The 18,993-nt window shown below is 43.6% G+C and overlaps 1 long non-coding RNA gene across 3 annotated transcripts; it reads right to left on the reverse strand.

Annotated features, from left to right (window-relative positions):
* Window positions 1-336: 336 nt before the first annotated feature.
* LOC149344688 (uncharacterized) lies at window positions 337-10,990 on the reverse strand. Of its 3 annotated transcripts, none has more exons than XR_016282782.1 (4): window positions 10,948-10,990; window positions 7,043-7,195; window positions 3,208-3,330; window positions 337-418 (listed from the first exon to the last, which is right to left on the reverse strand). It is a non-coding gene; the product is annotated as an uncharacterized LOC149344688 (long non-coding RNA). The 3 variants fall into 3 exon arrangements; XR_016282781.1 differs by lacking the exon at window positions 10,948-10,990 and adding an exon at window positions 10,374-10,393; XR_016282780.1 differs by lacking the exon at window positions 10,948-10,990 and having other exon boundaries at window positions 7,043-7,242.
* Window positions 10,991-18,993: the final 8,003 nt, after the last annotated feature.

Consider the following 18,993-nt stretch of genomic DNA (forward strand, 5'->3'; position numbering starts at 1 on the left):
GCCGAGACCAGCGCAGTGGCGTGCGCCCATCTCGAGGGGCGCTACGCATTGCGTGCCACTGCGCTCGTCTCAGCATCTGGAGTGCTTCGTCAAGCGGCGCTTGCATGTAGTTTGCCACAGATCGGCACGCGCTGGCAGGGGTCTGTTATTTTTGCTCTCGATAATACTTTCAGTAGTACATGCACATGCATCTGTGTATAGCTTCTGCCCAGAACATTCACTGCAGATATAGCAGTCCAGAGGCCGAGGAAATAAGTATTATGTACAAGACTTTCATGCATTTTATGTATTGCACACGTACAAAGAATGCGACTTAGAATGAAAGAGTGGCAAGTGTTTGGTTGAGTACAAGTACATACGTTTTATTTTCATGACAAATTGCACACATTGTACCTCTAAAAATTGCTTTCGGATCCATCTGAAAAGATAAAAAAATCCTCATTTAGTAGCCACACAACACCTATTATAAATTTCACAAATACATTTGAACCATCCGCTATTGAGCAATCGGCTTTCGTAGAAGCTTGTAAAAGCCATTTACTGAGAACCAAACCAACATGATTCATTGCCTAAAATTTATTTCTCATAACAGTAAACAGCAAAAACCACAGGGCCAGGAAGAAGCAGACAAAATGCGCTTACTTGGACACCACTGTGTGCATGAAAGTCTTTACAGTTGTCTACAATTTTGTGCAAATATAAAGTAGCTAAGGATGGGTGCCAAATACATTTCAATGCAGATGCCTTTCATTACATAGTACTCAATGCACAACTTAGTGAGCAAGGAACATTGGTAACATCTGAAAAAGGCCAGACACTTGCCCACAAGCATGATGATGATTGATTTTTGATGGCGCGAGGGAATCTGAGGACAAAGAGCACCATGGTACAAGGTATTTTCTTCATCTCAAGGTGGGGCAACGAACCATTTGGCAGGCATTTCACCCTAAAGAAGACGAGCACCAGGTGAGGAGAAAGCTTGTACCCATTGGATTGGTGGTTACCCAGCACTTGCCCACAAGCAATCAGGAAGCATACTTCCCCGAAACCTTATGCTTTCAGTCATAGTTTCCATTATCTCAGCATCTGCACGAAAATGTACTAATCTCTGATGTCAGTGAAAATGCAGCCACAGGTGCTGGTTGCAGCTCACTAAGGTATTCAAATATCTCTGCAGTGCGCCTCACGAGGAACAGATGCTTAAGTTTCCACAAAGGGCTCCTTGCAGAAATTTAACCGAAGGCCGCTGCCATGTTAACCTTTTCAAAATGATGGCCCAGAAAGACAAAGTGTAGTCATGTGTCTGATGTAGAAAAAGGATGAAGGCATGAATCTTTCAGCTTCTTCAACAGCTGTGATGTGTTTGTAACTGGTATCGCTTGGTTTGGTTATTAGGGTTTAACGTCCCAAAGCAACTCAGGCTATGAGGGACGCCGTGTTGAAGGGCTCCGGAAATTTTGACCACCTGGGGTTTTTTAACGTGCACTGACATCGCACAGCACACGGGCCTCTAGAATTTCTCCTCCATCGAAACTTGGCTGCCGCGGCCGGGATCGAACCCACGTCTTTCGGGTCAGCAGCCGGGCGCCGTAACCACTGAGCCACCGCGGCAGGGCTGTTGCTGGTATTGCTTCGCACAGCTTCAGTCTTCCCTTTGACATTTCGTGAAATCATTCCATATCTGTGAAAGATCTCGCTCGCAAACATTTTGGTTCTAATGAAGGAGCAAAAAAGACCCATGTCCTAGGCCTTTTTTTGTGACACTAAAGGAAGGCTCGCTTTTAGGGTCATTATTACGAACAGGTCCATGTGGCAACAAACTTTGAAACAATTTCTGCAAGGGCTGAGTGTTCTGAAGCCTAAGAATTTCTCATGAGGCGCCCTGTAGATTGAGTGCTCTGAAGCCTAAGAATCTCTCATGAGGTGCCCTGTAGATGCATCAGAACACCTCAGTAAGCTGTTACTGGGTCCTGTAAGTGCTATGTCATTTGACATTAAGGGTATGTACTTTTCCTCGACACATGCAGTGATGATGTATATGTCGAGTGAAAGCATAAAAGACTTCGAAGAGTTGCGCTTCCAGATTGCTTGCGGAGGAAAGCACAAGAGTCTGGCCATGCTCAGCTGTTACCTTTGCTTCTTTTTTGTTGAGTTCTGCAGTGAGTACTACGTAATGACAGAAGGTATCTGCATCGACTCATGTTTAACATCTGTCTGTGCGACCTCCATCTTGCACGACACGACAGGCAACTCCATAATGCCCTTCATGCACCGAGTGTCAGTGTGTTCTGTCAGCTTCCTGGTCCTGTATTTTCTGTTCTTAAAGTTATTACTGCCTTCATTCTCCACTCCATGAAGCCTGAATGTGCTACACTGGGTTGCTCCACGCGTCATGCAGTAACCTGGCCATTTTTTTCATACATCAGAGGCACTCAGGTCGCAAGCCATGCTTACTATATTCAGCAGATAAGTGTACATGTGAGACATATCATTTATAACCAATTTTGACAGTGGTATTTCGTGCAAGAATATCTAAATGCTACTCAATTTTTGCTCAATTTTTCAGATACACACTCTTATTCAGATTAAAAACATAATTTGACTACTGTGCTCTCGTGATGCCACGTCTTGAGTTTGCATCAGTAGCTTAGAATAGTGCCTCTGTTACCTCTGGCGATGAAATCGAAAATGTTCAGCAGAAGATTGTATGCATCCTTTGTGATAGATATATTGAGCGCTGTCGTTTCTAAGACCACGACTTTCTTCTAGCAGACCTTGGTATGTCTACTCTTTATGACATGGATTTTCTACATAAAGTTGTGCTCGGCTCTATTGACTGTGAGCCGTTATTGATGTCACTGCGATTTCGTGTGCCTCAGGGAAAAACCACCAAATGCTATGATAGATTTTATCCTGACATGCATGCCATTTCACCAATGACTCGTTTGCAAATAACACAATTCAACTTTTTATGACACAGAAATATTTGCCTAATTTGCTGTTTTCATTGTTTATTCATTATGCTTGTTTTTCTTTACTATTATTATCATCGTATTTGTGACCATTTTTCTGTATTATGTCTGTTCACGTCATGGTGTTTGTATTGACTTAGTGTGCACTAGTTTAGGCCAATTGGCTGTTCAGGCACATTTAAAATAAAATATCTACCTATCTATTTAAGCAGAAGCACAGCACCAAGGTACTCACCAACTGTTTGAAGCACTGTGCGCAAGTTCTCGTGCCGACATGAATACAGGTACTTTGGAATGCACATTGTCCAAGTCTTCATCATGCCATGCCGCTCCGACTCTCTGGTAGCAAAATTTTCCACTAAAAAAAAGAGCAATTTTGTTTATGTTAGACTAGTAATATTAAATTTTACTATATACTAGGTACTTCTCATCATTCTACCCTAGACTAAACCATACACCAGTGATCATCATGTTTTAATTTTGTTGTATATGATCACAAAATGTGGTATAATTAACATGTTAGAAATTTTGGTCAAAATAAATCTGACAAAGTATTGTTTAAAAAAATCTGGGCACAAGGAAGAAGAAAGCTAGCCAGATAGCCTGTACGAATGTTTTCAGTTTCATGCAAGCATCAGTACCCTTGCACACAAAATGTACAATTTAGTGGGTTTACCCTTCCAGAATGGAATTTCATGCTGCAACCATCTAGCAATGCGAAAAAAATTTTTAACTTCCATTCCAGACAAAGGAAAGAAAATTCCTCTGGTTTTTCTTCACAAGCCTCTGCAAGTATACAATTCAGTGAATCTACTCTGCAAGTACGTGAACCTACCAGCACGAGACAATGACAAGAAAGGAGACAAAGCAGGCGCTGACTAGCAATTGAAGTTTATTGAAGTAAACAGGGAGTACATAGAAAAGCCAAACAACACCACAAACCACACAGTTACAGATATGCTATACCACAACATGAGTAAAAGATCGCTCTTAACTTTCCTCTCATCTAGATAGTCCAACTCGTTGCATATGAACACGATGGACAGCACACTCACAGATTTGTCACCGAGTCATAAGATGTGTCTAGCCTCGATAATTTTCCGGTTAATCTGCTCCGAATGTATCGCCAAAATGAGTGTTGCCAAAAGGAATGACTAGCAGCCTTCACATTCCTTGCGATGTACAGATAAGTTAGAACCCCTACCAATATCCAAATATCTCTTGTGCTCCCGTAGTCTTACATTCACACACCTTCGAGTTTGACCAACATAAACCCAACCCCAAGATAACAGTATCCGATACACCACATACATTTTACAAGGCACATATGCTTTTCCCGGACCAAATTCATAAAATTATTCTTAACAATTTTACAGTTTGTAGACAACTTATTAGGGGCCAAAAGCACCATTTCTGCGTCATACATTCTGACCACATTTTTCAAATTGTGCGACAATCTACGTATGTACAGTAACACAGTCGATCTTTTGGTATCTCGATGGCTGGCCCTGGCCGTATCCTGCCAATCCCTGTGAAGGGGTTTTAGCTTTAACATGCTAAAGAGAAGAATGGCGCAGCATCAAGTAATAAGGACAGCAGGACAACAAGCACACGCACAAGTGCCAACCTTGGAGTGTATACAGAATCCAAGAGCACGTGCTTGACAATCAGCACTGGCAGTCAAGGAAATGAGAAAACACTGATTTGAACATTCAAGATTGAATGAGCCCGACCCTTGACTGCCAACGCTGAATGTCAAGCACATGCTCTTGGATTCTGTATCTGCTCCAAGGTTGGCACTAATGCGTGTGTGCTCTCCTGCTGTCCTCGTTACATGATGCTATGCCATTCTTACCTTTAGCATGTCTGACCAACTTGATCAATCTTATAAGCTCAGCTTTAACAATTTATCACACACTCCTGCAATAGCATGGTTGGGGAATAATGCTTTCGTAAGCCTTAAAATCTGCTCATGGAGACCACTTGTCATGCTGTGAAAGCATCACTTCATCAATACCGAGCCTAGCCTAGATGACGCAATGCTATCTTTCACTAGCTTAGAATAGTTCGGCCAATAGTCAAGTAGCTGCTTGACACTCCTGGGTGAATATCGGCAGCATACATGGCATGTGCAGAACATCAAGGTGAAGCCCAGAAACCGCACCTCTTTTTGATGGGACATTTCCTCTAAGGAAATGCTAAGTTAAAGAAAGGCCTTGCTCCTTAAACAACTTGACAATATGCACAGGTCCCACACTATCGCAACCTTTTGTAAAAGACCAGAAAATCAGACGCAGTGAAAGATTTTCCCCCAGCCCATGCAAGTTCTTGGCAATCACTCCATCCACCCTGCTTAAGAGAATATTACTTAGCACAGAGGCATTCAATCGATACATATACTAGACTTTTGAACATATGCCGCACAGCCATACTCCAGAAACATGCTCTTCAAATAAAAGGAAGTAAGTCCAAAAAAAGACTACTACGCACCTGTTCCTAAACACAAGCTCATCATTGTGCTCCGATATACACATTCACAAGCTTTTCATAAGGTCCTCATACGGGATGGAATAAAATAGTTCTACATCGACACTAACCACCAGACAATCTGCTGGATTGCCATTCTTCAGATACTCAACCACGCTGCGAATTGAGTACAAGAAACCGATCTTCAAGATGCGAAGTAGACAAATGCTTTTGCAAATAACCAGACAAAATTTTGCAAGAACCCTTTTCTGAAATTCATCTGAAGAGCATGCTAGTGAATAGCATTTATTTTAAGAGCATGGCTGTAGAGTACTGCAGTGTGGTATGTGTTCAAAAATCTGGTATATGTAGTGGTTCGAAGATGGGCCTTGTGCTAAGAGATATTTTAAGTAGGGTGTATAGAATGATTGTCAAGGACTTGCATGGACTGGGGGAAAAAATCTTTTGCTATGTTGATGATTTTCTGGTCTTTTACAAATGTTCTGATAATTTGGGATGTGAACATATTCTCAATCTGTTTAAGGAGCAAGGCCTTTGTCTTAGGTTTACCTTGAAGCAAATGTCGCCACAAAAGGAGCTGCGGTTTCTGGACCTTACCTTGATAAGTTGATCTGCACACACCATGTGTGCTGGTGATATTCACCCAGGAGTGTTAAGCTGCTACTTGGACACAGGTTGGCTATTACAAGCTAGTGAAAGATAGCATTGGTCTGTCAAGCCTGGGCTCAGAATTGATGAAGTCATGCTTTCTTAGCATGACGACTAGATTCCAAGAGTACATTTTAGGTTAATGAACGCAGGATTTCCTAACCATGTTATTTGCAAGAGCATACAATAAATTGTTAAGGAAGCCGAAAGCTTTTCACGGCGACCGGCGCAATCAGGCCGGGGCCAGCCAACGAGATGCCAAAAGACCGGTTGTGTTACCGTACATACATAGATTGTCGCACAAATTGAAAAATGCGGCCAGAAGGTATGATGGAAAAGCGATTTTCTTGGCCCCTAATAAGTTGTTTAAAATATGTAAAATTGTTAAGAATAATTCTGTGAATGTGGCTAGAGAAAAGTACACATGTGGAGTGAAATGTATATGTACCTTGTAAAATGAACATGGTATCAGACCCTGTATCTTGTGGTCGGGTCTATATAGGTCAAACTGGAAGGTGTATCAATGAAAGATTACAGGAGCACAAGAGGGTAGGGGTTCTAACTTTTCTGTATATTGCAAGGGATGTGAAGGCTGCTACCCTTTCCTTTTGGCAGCACACATTTTGGCAGTAAATTCAGAGAAAATTAAATGGTAGATTATTGAGGCTAGACACACCTTACGACTCGGTGACTAATGTGCAAGTGTGTTGTCTATCGCACTAACACGCAATGAATTGGACTATCTCGATCAGGGGAATGTTCAGGGGCATTGACTCATGTTGTCATGTATGCTTATTTGTAATTGTGTGGTTTGTGGTGTTGCTTGGCTTCTTCATGTATTCCCTATTCACTTCAATAAACTATGGCCGCGACTCAGCGACTGTCTTGTCTCTTGTCTAGTCTTTCGCACTGGTAGATTCACCATGATGTCTCACCTGTGCAGAAATCCAACACGACATTTTCCTCTTCACACTTGAGGTTCAGTGCATAATAAGGCCAACGCCAGTCATCCGCAAGAAAAGTTCATGGCTCCATTAACACCGCCTCCTGCTTACAAGACACAGTGCGGCATTCATTGTAGATTCTACCTGCAACACAGAACGCAAAGTTTTAGTTTGAGTGGACTAAACTAGGAAAGCAGCACAAAATATCGACAGCCAAACGGCCGAGCTGAAAGAAATAGAGGGTAGCGTAATAGTGAATATACTGATATAGTTTTGTGTAACATCATCTATTCATATAAAATGTACACTTTTTTTTCTTATGCTGACGCCTGGGTACACTATTTTGTGCACTTAATGCATGGGCCCGAACTAGCAGCTTGCTAAGGGCCCAGATGCTTTTATCACCCTGTTTGTATAACCTTCATCCAAAGTGAATAAACTGATACTGATATTGCATGCAAGATATATGCATGATATATTGTGATATTCAACACTGCTACCATTGGCTTAGCCAACTATTTATGCATAACAAAAAATGCAGTATCACATAAATACTGATACAGTACTATTAGCGTTAATATTAGCAGTGCAGGTTCAATGAAAAAAAAGGGGGCCTAGTGCTAGCTGCCATTCCCACAGCAGGCTTATGACCAATCGCCAGTTTAAAGGAAAAAGGAATGACTGAAAAGGGAGAGAGCCAGTAGGAAGGAAGACGGGCATAAAAGGACTTAGGATACAATAGGCAGGCAAAGTTATTTAGACAGCAACCACAAAAGAAACATTAACACCCAAGTAAAGATGTACAAGACCAACCATACCATTGTGCACAGTGGATAACTTGTTAACCTCATTTAGCCCAAAATATATTTTCATATATACTTGTCCTATAAAGTGATTACATTCATTAATAGCATAATTAACCTCATTTAGCCCAAAATATATTTTCATATATACTTGTCCTATAAAGTGATTACATTCATTAATAGCATAACTGACCGACTGAAACCAAAACAGGGGTGAAGGGCGGTGAATGAGCCCTAGGCGTGATGCTTTTGCCTTCCTAGTGGGACACAGAAGGATCATTCAGTTGAACATCGGGTCTTTGAGATTAATATGTAGTTTAATATTAGCAGAAAAATAGAACAACAAAGCAAGCAATGTAGCTGATCATTGTTCCATGCACATGAGAAAAAAAAGCATTATGAATAACCAAGTATGCAATGTTTGTAGCTGCACATTTCTTCACACACGTGTCTAAAACATATGCGCATGATTTGCCACAAGAGAGTGTCTCGTTTAGATAGGGTACCTGCTATGGCAGTAGTGCACAATCAGGCTGGAATGAAATGCAAACAGCGCCTATGAACAAGACAAAATATTTCACCTGTGTGATTTCAGCTTGAGTACGCAGCTAGCCTGATTCCTGTTTCTGGTTAAGAGATCTACCTAATACACATATATGAACCCTTTCTAAATGTATACCTCGCTGCAAAGTAGAAAAGTACTGCACATGTATGTTCGCATTTCGTTCCGGCCTAACTGTAAATGCATAATGTGTGTCTAATGCTCATCATTATCAATCAAGGCTGTCACTTCCAACACCAAGCAGATACATGAAACCTGCAAAAACTCCTTGAAGGCAAGAGTCTGAAGACAAGCTTCTAGACCCACTCTGAAGGATGTAGATTTGGTGTTTAGTGTGGCATATAATTACTTCTGCATTAATAGCGAGCATGTAAGGCCAATACAAGGGTGCTTCTGAATTTGGTCGCCTAAAATTTGCTTGGGAGAACGCAAAATAATGCTAAAGAGCAATCTATAGACACAATATTGCATGCTGAATAAACAACAAGAAAAAAAGAAGGCAATGCTCTGGAAGCACCTTCAGTCATTCAAGACAAAAATGATGAGGCATGCTGATGCTGCTACTTGAACAATAGAAAAAAGCGACTACTGCTTACTTACAATAAACGCTTTCTCTGAGCAAGCAATGAAAGAGAACTGTAACTCATGAAACCTCACGTCATTCTTTTTACAAAAAAAAGAATTTAAAAGGTTGCAATGCAAGAATCCCTGCCATAATAGTATTCTCCTCACACTTGGGTTACACAAGCCAAGGCTTTTAACAGCATGGGTTTTTGCATGTGTTCATTCTGAAGCATTACCCGGTTGAAGCGACACAAAATATTTACTTCCCCATGAACCTGTGCGTGTAGCATAATCACAGAAAATATTTTTTACACTGGACAGAAATACAACAGCATAGTGGCGTAACTGACACACAACAGGCTTCGGGGACAGTGCAAGACAATGATCTGAAATCCTACACAACAGACCTGCGACATTACAATGGCTAAATCCTTGATAGTAGTATTTAACAGCCATCTAAATGCTCATGCGCAACCGGTGGGAGCACTATACTGCGAAGCAACAGTAAACCTTTGCACTAGTCTAAACAAAAGTGCGCCTCATTGCGACTTCCACTAAACTTTTTTGCTCCCAGTGCAACAAAGCAAGTACACAGGGGGCTCGAATGGCAACGATACGATGTGTTAGGCTATCATGTCATCATCTTAACATAAACAATGCATGTGGTCTCTGTTCCGGACTGCCAATCAGCCTCGAGAAGACAAAGATGCTTATAAAAAAAGAACAAAGCAACAAGCTCTCAAACCTCACAGTGAACATAGAAGTAGCAGAACCATGTAACCTAGCCAATAGTTCGAAGCTAAAGCCGCAGAAGAAAATATGTTAAGGCCAGGACTGAGCAAACAGAAAATCATGGAGGGAACCTAAAAGCAGCAACAAGCAATGAGAGTGGAGTTGCCTTGATGTTCATTGTCAATACCTACTGCTCAAAGTAAAGGAAACCAGGGTATAAGAAATACAGGATTTCATATTATGCTTTGAGCAAATGCAGTGAGAATGAAACAGGGTAGTGATTTGTCTTACAACATTTTCACTCTTTACTTTGCACCTGAGGAAAATAAATTTGTGTGCAGTTCACCTACTGCTTGGCACTGTCCTAGAAGGAATGAATCCAGGTCTCGAAAAGTCTACAGAGAGAATACTGATGCTGCATGTGCATTTCTCTCTAGACTCCCTCGTTTATTCCTTCCCTTAGGTTCAGGAGTCCACCGAGAGAAGTGAGACAGTTACTGCCCCATTTTCTTTCCTCAAAAACCAATTTTCATTTCATTTCTCTGAACTGTCCTGAAATGTGTATAAGTTACCAATTTTTTTAGTGCCCAATTACATACTGTAATTTTTGCAAGAAATATGAGGTTGATGAACAGAAAAAAAAAAATGTCTGGAATGGTACCTTTGGTAACTTGACACCTGGACAAACAGCTGACCCACTGGGCGTCCCCAGGGGCTCTGCTGCGAGGCGTCCCTTGCAACAGTAGCCGGTAGTCCAGATCCAAAAGAACCATGCGAATGATTACCGAAAAGTTTAAGGACAGCAGATGCACGAACACAAAACAGCTTTTCAGCACTGTTGCAGTGGGATGAACGGTTCCAAATCTCTAGACTATACCTGGTAATAAATAAATTACCAGAAGACCATCTCGAGCGCAGAATGATCTCAAATAGAGTTCAGTAAAGCAGAAAGTTGGGCTAGTTGGTATCGATCCATCTAAAAACGGAGCACAGAAAAACACGCAGAACACAGGGAGAGCGGACAGGACAAGCACATTCAACACGCACTACCAACATGGACAGCTTGTGCTTAATTGAATCGAAAAGTTTACGCTGACCGACCAATGTTACTCCAAATAGAGACAGAAAGCGCATGCACGTTGTGCTGATGTTACCGTGAACATAACATGCGACGAGACACAGGGTTACAATACAAACAAAAAACCGCTTTCAAAATTTGAGAACAAATTGCTCACCTTCTCACAAGTTCACCAAACCGGAGACGATGCCGTGTGGCTGCCGCCAGTCACTCGTGATGCCCAGAAACAGTAAAAATGCAATGCAGCTGACTTTCCTTGAGCAATTTTCAGTCGATTAAACTTCTAACTGTTCGCACCGACCACCGTTCACCTCACCAAGCATGTGTGCACGGAGGAAGTAAAATTCATGCGGGCAAGTCAGCCGCGCAAAACTCCGAGCACGATGCCATTTGCAGAGCTATGGTGTCTAGCAGAGCTGCACGGGAAATTCATAGCCCCATTCGCGTATTTGCGTCCGCAAAAGCGCACCACCTTGAAAACATATCAAATGTATTTAATTTTACCATAGCTTTTTTAGCTGACAACTTGAATGGTTTTACATATTAAAATTTTCTTTTCGTTTCATGAGCGTTGTTACCACAAGAGCGCAGGGCATGCAGCTTGGCCATGACGAGTCGAAGCGCTAGCAAAGCCCGCAGTCGGAACCATGCGCGGAATTGCGAATATGTGTGGTGTTGAGTGAATAGGTGCTTTAGAACGGTATTTGTTCTTCCGTGTTCGCTGCGTGCGTCCTGCGCGCTGTATTGTCGTTACGGTGTGTGTATGTGTGCGGCCCGGTGTTGAGTGAACAGGTGCTTTAGAACGGTTTTTGTTCTTCCGTGTTCGCTGCGTGCGTCCTGCGCGCTGTATTGTCGTTACGGTGTGTGTATGTGTGCGGCCCGTACGCCGCATTGGAGTGTACGACCGCTTGCTGTCCCATGCGGCATCGATGCATAGTAAAATGACCGTGCAGAATGTGCGTCACAATGACAGTGGCCCTGCACTAAAGAGGAGACGAAGCCGGCGGAAAAGCTGCTCACCCTCGTGGGACTGCAAGAATCTGGCGAGGAACGGTCGACACGCGTTTCGGTGGATGATTTCGTTTATCAAGCTAAAAAATTCAGCACTGGCCAATAGCACTGATGAGCTGCTGCTGCGTCATGATAAACACCTGTCTAATGTTTATTACAAGCTTGTTGGATGTGAACGTGGCCATGAGTGGTATTCGTCGAGCAGCGGCCCTCAGGAGGTGGAACCAGTCGATACCTGAAGACGATTACTGTTTGCCCGCGCCCTGGCGCCTCGCTTCCAACCGCATGCGTTGGCGTTATTTATATCTGATTTTCACACGTAGTGGAACTGTCGCAAACATTACAGCCGCATCTTTCAAACGTGCCGTGTGAAGAGGACCATTTTTCATATTTTTTTGAGGGAGGGGGTGGGGGGAATGAGCGGCTGCTCAAATGTCATTCATTATTTTGAGCTTATTTTCCATATATGTGCCAGGTTGTCCCATTCTTGCCTCTTGGTTGCATGTAAGCAGTGCATTTATTGGGCATAAATTTCTTTGCTGTTGTATTTGCACAGGGTTAATGATTCTCATTGTATTGTGGTGACACTTCATTGTATACACTCCTTGCAGAATGTCTAAGGGGGTAATAAATTACTGAGCAGAGAGTATGCCCTGTGATAAATGCGAGGAACATTACTGATTTACTTCACACTTGGCATGTTCTGTTGTCGTTAGTGGTTATGTATGCCTTGCCTGCTGCTTTCCAGTGTAGGGGCGAGAGGCATGTCAAGCTCCACTTAGCAGCTTTTTTCCGTCCACTCTTTACTGGTAAACATGGTAAAATAAACTGAACATAATGCATGCTTGCTGAGACTTAGCTTAGACTACAATTCATTTATTTACTCTCAGGGCCTATCAGCGCCAGATAGAGGAGTGGGTGGCTAACAAAAATACATGTGTAATAGGCAGATTAGTTAAGGTGATTATACACAGCATACTTGAAGGCGTCGGATGCAGTGATGGACATGACGAAGGCAGAGAAGACGTGACAGTTGGAAACGTAGAAAAGTAGAGATCTGCGTGAGCTTACACATGACTTAAGGTGAACACTAGCAAAAAATTAAGAAGGTGCAGAAGACTGAGGCCAGAGTTAAAGCTAGTTTAACAAAGAAAAGAACCTCTCAGCAAGCCAAAATGAGCACATGCAAGCAGTTACGTAAACATGGAACATAAAACTTTTTGGATGGAAGAAAAGCCAAGGCACATTGCTCATTGTGACGTTGCTTAAAAAGTGGGTGTCTAGTTGTTCACCTTCATATCTGGTCCTTCCACACCTAGCAACTGAAATGCCATCAATGAGGAGCATCTCCAATCACTCTAATTGCATGGGAGGTACACATCTCCAGATGTCAGAGGCTTGGTGTCTCATTTTAGTCTAGATAGTTTGGTAGATATAAACACTGCCACATCTAAGAGGCATGTGGTAGCCTTGTAGGGGGTGTATTTTGTAAGTCTTGCAGCATGTTGTGCAATGCTGGCATGTTTCATTATTTACATTGCAGTAATATGTTAGCACAGGCGAGAAAGTTTGTAACTGAGCAGAAAAAAACAATATTCATGCCATGTCTTAGCCGCATTCTTAGTACCATATAAAACATAGTGCGTGTAAGGAACTCCTCATTTTTTTATAATTTTTCTTTCTGAGCACTGGTTTTTTTGCAAGTTAGCAGGGTTCGACAGTCTTCTGTGGCTGTCGACTGGCCCGCATGTTTGTCAAAGCTACAGAGTTCATGATGGGTCGTGTCAGTGCAAGCTAAATAAAGGTGGATAGGAAATTCATGCTTCCAGAGTACATTCCAGAAAAAACAGCTATTATTTCCTACTCGGGATGAGGGAGCAGCACCGACGGTGCACATCCTCCTTGTCACTACAGCAATTATGGCTGCTCACTGCTTTTTTGCAGCGTTTCATTTATCCGCAGGAAGACCAGGCATGAATGGCCGGCTATAGGTACCTAATAAATTGAACATTGCAATTAGCAATATTTTGTTGTGCCTGTGCTTTTGTTATCCGTGAAGGAGTTAGCGTTTTTGATTGATGGTTGTGTAGCAAAGATGTGACTGCTACATTGCACTGCATTCACAAATTTGTTTGCCCATGCTTTTGGCTTTCTCAGTGGTTCGTTTCCTTATCAAACGGCAGACGGAAATTCGGCTTTCACCTTGTGCACTTTCATCATGTTTGTAATGTATTTTCAGCTGGTGTTCAGTTTCAATTTAGAGAAGTTGTCTAACCATTGTCTGTGTCTAAATTTTTTTTTATCTCTTGACCTCATTAAGCTGCATTTCTAAATTATTTATTAATTGCATTTATTAATTGTTACCCGGTCATGTGGTTAGCAACATGGTGAAAATATTTTTTTATGAAGTCAACGTTCTCCTTTTAAAGTTATAGCAAAGTAAGTCCTTTGTTATTTAATGTTGCTTACAATTTGTAGCAATCCCTCAAGTTGAAACAACATTATGCGTCACTTGGGTCTCATTTGATTATCACCCCCCCTCGGATCTTCACCTTTGCACATGGGGTTAATCTCATTTTCGCCATGCTAGTTTGTGGACATTGTTGAACAAGAGTAAACCACACAGATCGGAAATGGGACGTCATGTGGTGCCTGGTCCGGGGGCCAACAGTTACGGCGAGTAATACGTTTCAGAAAATGCATAATACGGCCAGCCACCTTCACGAATGTGTTACGGATGGACCCTCCATTTCAGATGCAACAGAGCAAGCGTTCGTTCTGTTATGGAGAGTTTGTACGTAACATTCACGGAATTTTTTTGCAGTGCAGCCCAGGAGGTACACTGCACAGTACAAGACCACCGGCTCCTTCTGACCCCAGTCGGGGCTCGCGCGTGCATTACCCGCCAGCCGTCGGTGACGGACGGCGAGCCCTGCTTCCGCAACGGCCAGAACGAGGCGACGATGGTGGTACCTGCGGAAACATGCGTCCCAGGATTCATATCGATATGGCGGCAGCAGAACGAGGTAGTTTGACATGCTTTCACATCAAACTGCAATGTATTGCACGAATGCACCGGCTTTTTTCTTCCACAAATTTTCGCCCCTCCTTGCTAAGAATGAATAACGTCTATAGCAATCGCGCAATCTGGAAACAAAATATGTTTTCTCTGAGCTGCAGACAAGTCTTGTTTCTTGATGCTGCACAAAAAGCTATCCCTCTGGGCCTAAACAAAGCAGGAAAAAATTATCGCCTAGTGGAGACGACCATCCAGCAGTTTGGCCGACCGTGTAAAGTCTTCGAAAAAAAACTGTTCGCTTGGTTGAATTGCGCCCGCAAAGATATGAAAAACACGCCTACGGTTATAGCATCAAACATTCTCGACGGCCGTCAAAGTACAGTATCTCTACGGCTCTCGGCCACGCTGATTTTGGAGCTAGAATGATGCTTCGAAATAAGACGCAAAAGTCACGACGAGAATCTCAAACAAAGTAGAAGCCCTTGGGCGTGGCTTTGATCATTCCAGACAAATCTGGCCGCTTCTTGCATCAAAAACAAAATGGAAAAGCGTCCTGCCCATCGGCTTTGAGCAAAAACAAATATTAAAACCTTTAGTGACCATACCCCACTCTCTAACAAGCATCGACACGATGCTTTGTAATGAAAGTAAAAGTGTACAAAAATAAACTCTGTGAATACAAGAGCTGAACATACGTAAACGCCCTCAAAATAACTTTATATGCACGACATCTAGCACTTCTTGTGGCCAGCGTCACTGGTATCCTGTCACCCCATCAGGAACAACTTCGTGGTCTAGTTTCCTACCCTGCGAATGATGTTCTATAGGACAAAATCGCGGAGTAAAAGTTTCTCGCTCAGACCATGGCAGTGGACGGGTGTCAAAACCAAAACCCTGGCCGGTCACCTGGCTTGCATGCTGCGTGGCATCGACGCAGATTGTAGCTTCGTGTGCCGGTGTGCTGTGCTGGGGGCAGACGGTTACGTCGAGGTTGTCCTCGTCGGTGACGACCGGCAACATTGCTTGGAGTGTTGCCGTGCCCTTTCCTTCTCCATAAAACAATCGGTGGCGCCCAGAGGCTCTCCGACAGATGGATCACGTCGTAGCGCAACATTTCGTCCGCTTGATCCCCGATGGCTTGGCATTCTGGCGGCGACACGCGGTAGGGGCTTCGGCGGAAAGGTCAGGAGTGTTTGTCGGGTACAATGCGATGTTTCTTAATTGGCGCTTGTGGGACCATTGACGACGACAAAAAGCGTTCGCTGTAACATTGATTAAGACTTCGTGCCTGGTCTTGTCTGTTAAGGGGCAGGGTTGGGGTGGTGTCAAAGGCGGGCCAGTTCTCTTGGTTGGGGCAATCTCCGGGAGATCTGTCGGACATGGCGAAGGCGTCTGGTACGTTGGATAGATCGTCTAATAAAGCAAATTTTCGTGCCTGATGAGGTGTCGGTATTTTTCGGCTGTTTGTCAACACCACTTCAGCTTGTGCATCTTAGAAACAGACGATGCCTCTAGCGATAGCCATATTGTTCTATGACCAACTGCATATTTATATCGAGGACGCCCTCAGTTTTCTCTGCAATCCCGGGAAGTGACGTTTTGCCCGCCTGGAATGTTCACTTCTCAATGAGTAGACTAAATGCGAAGCGATGCTTTGTTGTTTTCTTCGAAGTCAGGGCTTCGTCCATCGAAACGAGATAGACTTTATTGAAAGACGATGGCTGCTTGATGATCAGTCCAAAGCTACATGCCTAAGACCACGTCACGGGAACTGTGCTAGAAGAATATATGAAGGCGGCAGGGTGCGTACGTTCTCCGATTGTTATAGTGACTCTCCCTGAGAAATTGGCTGCGGTCTTTGGTGGGTTTCGGACCACCTCGGCGAAAAGGTTTTGTTTGATGTCCCGCATGACGGGGCACACCTTCTTCTCCTCGGTCATTGTCACAGAAGTGGCGGCAGCCTGTAAATTACTTTTGTTTGTATATAACTGATGCGTTCGCGTTTCTTTGTATGTGGCTCGGGAAGAGCAAGAATGCATGCACGCTTTTTTCAGTTATGTAGACAACCCCTCGCATTGCGAAAGCGGAGGCTGCTCAAACTCGTCCTCTATACTGCCGGTCTAGAGCTGACCATTAGCGGGAAAGAAGTTGCGGCCTACGTGACTGGCTTTTTGGTTGTGTTTTACTTTTTTGCGTTTCCAAGGTCACCGAATCGAGAGTCGAAGCCTGGGGCTTCTTTTTAGTTGTGCGTTAATTTTTTCCTCCTCCAAGATGGCGGCCATGCAGAGTCAAAGTGTAGGTGCCTACGTGCTCTCGTTGCGCTTATTGGTGTTTTGTTTTTTCGACGCCGACGCTGTGGCGCCGCGAGTGCTCGCTCGCTAGCGCCCGAGGGCTTTAAAAGGGGGCCGTATGGAAACGAACTTCAGTCCGCTCGTCGGTGGAAACGCTGCCGCCGCGAACTCCCGGGTCTCCGAGCCGCCGCACCGCATCCTCAAAACCGCAAGCTGCCCTGGACGGACGTCGCCTTCGGGGGCCGCACTGACTGCGTGTTTGGGATGGACTGCAGCCGCGCTTCCCGGTTTACTGTATGTTTGTTCACCTGCTGATTTTTGATCGACTTTATCTAATTGGCCTCTCACTTGTGTTCTGACCTGTGTAGAAATATTCAATGTATAACTTAATTCAGTGTGTTTACTGCTATGTGCTTTCCGCAATTGTTTTGTAGAATGTAAATTATGTATCTGTGAAAACTTCCGCATTGTTCAATCGAAGCTATAAACGTTGTTTTGTTGTTGTTACCTCTAAACACGACTCGGTCTCAGTCACTGCGTTTGCTTACCGGCTACGCCGGGCATCAAACGGCCCCCCCCCCCTTATTGTCCGGACTCGGTGATGATGTCGACTACTCGCCGAACCCGTGACAGTCATGTTAAGAGTCTTTTCGAGAGAATACATGCTACAGCTCTCCACCGTAAGAAACGGGGCCCTCATTTGCCAGTTAGATGCGCGTCTGGAGCAGCGAATGAAATTTTTCCGGGCAGACGATCTTCGTGAATGATTTCAGGACTCCGTTCTTAAATGAGTTCCAATATTTCGCGGAAGCCTCCTGATACTCGTATCAGGTACTTGCTTGGCCACTTAGAAAGAAAGAACGCTTAGCGTAGTTTTTCTTGGTCGTCCTATCGGTTGAAGGCCGCCACATGCTTTTACTGCCCAGACCATTCTTGGCGTCTTCCTGGGGCAGTCCAGAGAACACAAGAGAATCACGTGGCTTTTGAAGAACCATCGCCGATGACGCAACGTCACCCTCCATTTTCTGAGCATCGCAGGTTCGCGGTGCACCATATCCAGCAGATGCCACGTATTGGAAAAGGTGGTCAAATTTTTTGCACACAATGGAAGGTTCTAAATCTAAAGCCTTTATTTGGCTGATTTTGCCCAAAAATAGCCGAAAAAATCGGCGAAAGCAATAGAATCAAACATACTGGACGGTCGTCGAAGAGCGAAATCTCCACTGCTCTCTGCCGCGCTGAATTTAAAGCAGGAAAATAACCTTCCAGAGAACACTAAAAAATTACGCCAGTCACGAACAATGTAAAGCGCTTGCGCACGCCTGTGATCCTTCGAGTTAAGTATGGTGCCCTCTATTGCCCAATGTGAAAAGACGCATGCCAGTGGCTTTGAGGAAAAACCAACGAAATTCTTCAAAGAATATACTTGGCGGCAATATTTTACTCGTGAATTCAGCTGTAAACAAAATTTGGCGCCCCGGTTGCTCCCGATGAGATAAATCGCTATACTTTTATCTGTAAGCCGACACTGCTCTTTAGAATTCTTCAGCCTTACGCAGGGCCGCACTCTCTAAGGAGATATATCCACCCCTACCTTAGTCGCTGAACACTATTTATGTAAGCTCGCCAATGATGTGCTACAGAAATGGTCATCTCTGTTATAAGTTCGATACCGAATCTTTCCGAGAAGTGTGTGGAGAAGAGTATTAAAGCCTGTAAGAGTTTTTTTTTTTACTTTGGGCTTTGTGACCTTCGTATAGTAGTCGAAATACGACGTCTAAGATTAGGTTTTTTAATTTTACTGGCGGCACATCGCTTTGAGACGCGCATTTGAAGAGTGGAAGAACGACTTCACAAAAAATTTTAGTACCGCTAACAGGAC

This window comes from Amblyomma mixtum, chromosome 5, assembly GCF_055824585.1.
Source record: "Amblyomma mixtum isolate Tamu chromosome 5, ASM5582458v1, whole genome shotgun sequence".
NCBI classification, from domain to species: domain Eukaryota; kingdom Metazoa; phylum Arthropoda; class Arachnida; order Ixodida; family Ixodidae; genus Amblyomma; species Amblyomma mixtum.